Source organism: Apteryx mantelli, chromosome 7 (genome assembly GCF_036417845.1).
Source record: "Apteryx mantelli isolate bAptMan1 chromosome 7, bAptMan1.hap1, whole genome shotgun sequence".
NCBI lineage: Eukaryota > Metazoa > Chordata > Aves > Apterygiformes > Apterygidae > Apteryx > Apteryx mantelli.
In genome coordinates this window covers 17,059,695-17,065,694 of record NC_089984.1, presented here as the reverse complement: position 1 = coordinate 17,065,694, position 6,000 = coordinate 17,059,695, and the positions used below count along the sequence as shown (strand labels likewise).

The following is a 6,000-nucleotide window of genomic DNA, read 5'->3' as shown; positions in this document are numbered from 1 at the left end:
TTTGGGGAAAAAAAAAAGTATAAAGTGAAATATTTCAAGCAGCAGAATGTCTCGGTGTTCCCGTGCAATCCCCCTGCCTGTTCAGTAGTTTCTCCCATCCCCTGTTTAAAAAAAAAAAAAAAATCATTTAAAGATGATATAGACGGAGGCAACGCATGCTTTGGAGTGTATTCGTTCCAGGATGGTTTTCCCCTATTTAATAACATAAAAATACAGAAGGGAGGATATTCCCGTGCTTTCAGTTTCCAGAGTGGAAGGGTTTCTGAATGCGTGCTATTCGGGAAGATTAACATGAGAATCCCCGCCTTAAAATATACTGTAAGAGAATATTTGTGTTTTAACTTGTATCTACGGTTTTAACTTTGCGTGATTTAGGGGGGAAAGGGGAGCGAGAGGGGGGACGAGAGAGGGCGAAGGAAAGCACATCCCTGCAGGAGGCAGCTCCCTTTCAGATAGGAATCTGGGACAGATTTTGCCAGCAGCCACAAAGCATGGCCCTTTGGTAATAGAATAGCCAATGTAATTTGACACTTCAACTTGCTGTGCTCTCTGCTAGTTGATTCACTTACTCACCCACTAACATTGAGCTCCTTTTCACTGTCTGTGGGCAAGAAAAAAAAAAAAGGAGGGGGGGGGAGAAAGCGAGCAAAAGAAAGCGGGGGGGGGGAGAAGGGAGAAGGGGGGGGTAAAAAACATATATTCAGAAAAAATATCCGAATTGAGCCGCAAGCCAGCGGGGCGAGAGGATTTCTGCCTGCCTTCCTCCTTACCCTTTTCCTGCCGCCAGCCTGCTGTGCAGCGTGCGGGTAAGTTCCGCGTCCGCTCCGGCCCCGCGCAGGTCGCGCTGCGCCGCGCCGCGCGCCAACAATGGGGCGGGAGCGGGGGCTGCGCGGCGCTGCGCGGGGGCGGCGGCGGTGGCGCTGCGCGGGGGCGCCGGCCGGCCGGGACGCGGCGCGCCCGGGGCGGGCAGGCGGGCGGCCGCCGCCGCCAGCACAAAGGAGGCTGCGGGGCCGCGCCGCGCTGCGCGCTGTGTGCGCGCCTCGGTGCGCGGGGGAGCTCGGCGGCCGCGGGCAGCCTGCCGCGGTGCGAATCCCCGGCGCCCGGCTCGGGGGAGCGGGCGGGAGCGCGGCCGCTGCCCGCCGGCCCGGGGGGCGCCCCGGGGCCGCGCTCCCGCCGCCGCCGCCACCACCGCCGCCGCGGCTCGCCGCCGCCGCCGCCGCCTTTGTGCGCGGAGCGCGGCGATGTAAACAGCGAGCGGAGCCGCCGCGGCGCCCGCCCTGCGCGGTGGCGCCCGCCGGCAGCGCGGGGTCGGGCCGGCGGCGGCGGCGGCGGCGGAGGAGGAGGAAGTTGCTACCGTGGCCGGGGGCTCTACGCTGGCAACTTTGTGCCGCGCGTGTAAAGTTTAACCGCGGTGCCGCCCCCGGCTGCGATGGGGGCACCGGCGGGCGCGGAGTTCCTCCCGCCGGCAGCGGAGCCGGAGCCGGGGCGGGCGCGGGCACGGCGGGGAGGGAGAGCGCAGCCCCGGGTCGCGCTGAGGCGGCTTTTGTCTCGGGCTGGGGGGTCCCGCCGAGCAGCTACGGCAGCGGCACGAATTGCTGCGAATTTCAGCCCTGTCGGTAATTTGCGGAGACCGAGGCTAACTTAAGGACTAGCTCTGCATCACTGTCTGATTGTGCACAGTGTATGTTTTTGTGCTTCAGTTAATAATCTGCAAACAGCTTAATGGCTCTGTAGTACCAGAGGAATTGGTTTTCTCCATTTACTTCAGCAGGCCTGAGTGAAGCTGGTATTCTGGCTGCTTTTTTCAATGCATTGACATGAGAGAAGAGGATTTAACTTGGCAGCCTGAACAAATGCTCTATCAAAGGTTTCCTAAGAGACAGTAGGAGAGCGGGGGGGAGATGAATGACCTGGGGTAGTTTTAGGGTGCTACCTATGCAAGCTTCCTTTTAAATATGAAATGGCCATTTAGGTCTCTGAATAAAACCGTGTGCATCAGAAAGGCAGCGGGCTTATAAAATTTAAAAGGGCAAAAGCCCATTAATGCTCGGGCGAAGCTTTGGCTCCCAGCTCTGGTTGAGTAGCTCCAACTGTCTGGAAGTGCCAAAGCTTTTAAGGAGCCTTTAGGAGCGGCTCCTCTGCAGCGGCAGCGTGGGACTGGGCTGTGGTGGTGGGGAGGTCGGTGGTGGTGGTGGCCACGCGAGGGTGGCACAGCGTAAGGACACGGCGTGGCAGGGAGGTGAAGCAAAACCAGGGTGGGGGACCTGCCCCAGGAGTAGGGCCGACCCCGGGTGGGCGAAAGCCCCGCAAGCCATGATGCTCCTGCAGGTACGTGGCACCGTGGCGGGGCTTAACTTGGAAATACACCCGCAACAGCAGAAAAGTTTGACAAAGGAACATAGCAAAATTAGACACCCGTGTCAGTCTTTGGGAGAAGAGGGATTCATCCGACAGGAGCGCTTGGTCTCCAGTCAGAACTTTCGCTCCATCTTCTTGATGGAGGGAAACGCACTGTGGCATCGGTCGGTCTTTCCTGGTGGGGCCTGATCCAGGTTTGTGAGTGCCAGAAGACTTGCTCTGACCTTTTTCTGTTCAAGTTGAGGATGTTGAAACACCAGCCATCAAACAAAAGACACATTGAAAGCAAGATCTGCAAGAGAGCACGTGTGACTTTGAGGCTAGTTGAGTGCATTTGGTGACTGTTTTCCTCTGAGTTTGGGAGGGGGGAGGAGAAAGAAAAGGCCACTTATTTTTAAAATGAGATTATGGAAAACATGACTTGAAATCATCTCAATATCCCAGAGTGAAGGACTGTTTTTCTTTTTTATCTCTACTTTTAAAATGTATTATTAAAATGTCTTGATTTCTACTTTTTACATGTATTTATAATTGCCACATTACAAGAAGAATGTTTTTTTCCCTGAGGGTAAAGGTGACCAAGAATTCTTCAGAATCTATCACATTAAAAAAAAAAAAAAATCTTAACTGTGAAAATCTGAAAAGCATCTTTAGGGTACATTTAAAAACAATGAAAAATTTCATGAAAAAATGAGATTAGATTGACAGATTTGTGGTTTTATCTGTTGAAGATTGGGCTATGTCAAAGGTGGCTGATGTAAAGATGATTCCATAAATTGTAATTAGAATTTACTTTGGGCTTCCAGATTTTTTTATTTTTTTTAAAGGAAAACCTTCAGGACCAGTCAATATAGGTATATAACTTGCCAATGACACTCATGTCAACATGGACAGATGTTTTTATTGTTTATGTTGTTTAAGGTCCACAATACCTTAAATAAACGTTGATCATGATTAAAAAACAATAATTGAGTCTGTGGCAAAGGATCAATGAAAACTTTGTTTCAGGGAAGAACTGTGTTGCTGTGTACATATACAGAGAGTATTTTGTGCTGTCTGAGATAAATAAAAATGCAATCCCAGTGCGGTATAAAATGCTGTTTTCAGAATATTTTATGAAACCCACAACAGATAATAGATTAGTTCTTGCACAGTCAGAAGGACTTTTACTGATCAGAAGTGTTGAGGAGGAGGTGCGATGAGAGGATTCTTTGCAACGCGTTTCCATTCATAACTTTTCTTGGGAGTTGCCTGCCCTTTCCCCTGAATCTCTTCCACTTTTATAGGTTCCAAAGGTTTTGTGTCCACAGAAAGCCTCCTGGCTGGCAATTACATCGCTGACACTATAGTTGGAGACAGTGTTGGCTGGTCTCTAGCAGCTCGGCGTTTGTACCAGCAGCCTGGAGAGCCTGCTTTCTCTCTTGTAAAGGAAGAAAAAAAGTATCTCGGAAAGGAAGCGGAGTTAGAATTCCTTTTGCCTTCCATCGCGTTTTGATGAGCTCCGGGACAATGGGGATCCCGCCCGCTCCCACGTCGCGCGCGGGGTGACGCGACTGTGAGGAGCAGCCGTAGCGGTTGGCCCCCGGGGTCTGTTGGTGTCCGCGTGACGCTGCAACGCCGGGGGCGAGCCGAGCGCCGCCGGAGCTGGTGGCGGTGTACCTGGGAAGCCTGTTTCTCATAAATAAGTAGGACTGCAGTTAATGCTTGCGGTAACAAATTTGACCGCTGTGCAATTGGCTGATTTGTTCACTCCTAGTTAGACCAATCTTTGTGAAATCCTATCCTGTATTGCAGCGAAGTGGGGAGAGTATGGCTGAAGAGTTTTTCCAGAGTTGGTTTGTGCTTGTTCCCATCAAGGGAGTGTTGTGGCACGAAGAGCACGAGCCGCCTTTAGCCCTTGAGATCTGCTCTTTGCAATGAGAAAGCGCAGCATATGGTGCATCGATACAGAACAGTGCACATGGGCGCTGATACGCTGACTACTCAAACATTTTATAAGTATTTTGTCTTTTCACTGAACTTAGGTGTATCTGAGCTTTCCTGCTGCTGCTAAGTTGAGGCAGGATCAGTGGCATTAGAAGTCATTTCTGCTTTAAAATGGTGTCTTTGGCTTAAAAACAAAAGGGTTGTAAATCGAAGTGTTGCTTTGTCATATTGATTTTTTTTTCTTCCCCCTCTGCTTTCTCTTTCTAAAAGCAAAAACTTCTTATGTAGCAATTTTCATTTTATATATTTCCATTGGGTTTTACAGGATCATTAGCCTTCAGCTTGGTTAGCATTAGGATATTTTAAAGGTGATACTGGCTGCAAGAGAAATGCCCAGGCAATGGGGTGTAATGGATCTCCACAGTCCGACTGTTGGAGGCAGTAGTGCATTATGAGAGCAGAAGATGGTCTTGCACTTGTTACATGTTATTTTTGGTTCTAATAGTTAAAGATGCACTGAAGTTAGCATTGCCTACAAAGGTGATGTTTGGTGCTTTTGGTACAGTGCTGCTACCCTTCCCTTTATCAAGCAGGGAAAATTGCTATGAATATTATATATCTGGTGGAAAGAAGAAAATTATTGTTAGGCAGACAAAATCACTCTACATCTAAACTGTTCTGCAAATAGTAACAGAAATTAACTTAATTCACAGGGGGTGACTCGATCCTAAAAGAACATACCCTTCTGAAGCCCCAGACACGTCATCATTTGATCCAAACCACCTATGGTTTCCTTGAGTTGATTATACTTCAACTTTTTAAATCTGTATCAGAGGGTAGAAAAAGTAACTTGTAGTCCTGCCCTGAATCCTGGAACAGACAAATCCAATCCCTCCCAAGGGGAAGGGATGAAGGTTGACACTTTTTTTTTTTTTTTAAAGTATCTAAACTCAAAAAGAGACCCATGTGCCCTTTTATTACATAGTTCAATAAATCAGGCTGGTTTGTATTTTATCTGATTTAATTAACATTAATATTGAGGCAGTGGCATATAAGCTATCGTGTTAACACTCCATTAAGACAAATTTTGGAAGTTTATCCCTTTGTTGATAATATTGCATTTGTTTTGACTCTTCAGAGCAGCTTTGAATTGATTCCCAAAGTGAAGTGTGAAGGCAACATGGGTTCCACACAGATAGAAGGGGGGGGAATCACTCAGAAAACATTAATATGCATGGCACTACAAATCTGTGGAAATTCCATAAAACCGTGGATTTGGATTGTCCCTACTGTTCACTGTTTGCCTTCATAAGGAGCTTGTTATTTGATTTTTCTGCCGACTTAGTGTTTGTGTGTCAGTGGCTGGCGGCGAGCTGATTTGCAGCGCGGATGTCGTCACGCCGAGACGTCTGTCTGCAGATGGGCCTGGGAGGCGCTGGCGGGCGGCTGCCGGCCGCGGGACTGCTGGACCGCTGGACCGCTGGACCGCTGCTCTCCTCGCCCCAGAGCCGCGCTTCGCCTTGGGGTGCCTGGGGCCGGGTGCGAGCGCAGGGAGGCGGCGGTTGCTCTAAGCCAGGGAAAAGCAGCGCTGCCGTAGGTCTGGCTTGGGAACCGGGAGCAAATCCAGCCTATAGATTCAGATGTATGTGATACGTACGTGTTGCCAAAGCTAGCCTGGGAGTGAAACCACAGACTTCATATGTCTGACAGCATCGA

At 49.7% G+C, this 6,000-nt stretch overlaps 1 protein-coding gene across 5 annotated transcripts in view; it reads left to right on the top strand.

Annotated features, from left to right (window-relative positions):
* The first annotated feature begins 707 nt into the window (after window positions 1–707).
* The window catches only part of ZMIZ1 (zinc finger MIZ-type containing 1), a 363,439-nt gene continuing 358,146 nt past the window's right edge, over window positions 708–6,000 (top strand). For all 5 annotated transcript variants that reach the window (XM_067299869.1, XM_067299867.1, XM_067299868.1 and 2 more), the window contains exon 1: window positions 708–806. The gene's annotated coding sequence lies outside the window, so the exon portion shown is untranslated. The remainder of the gene's footprint in view (window positions 807–6,000) is intronic.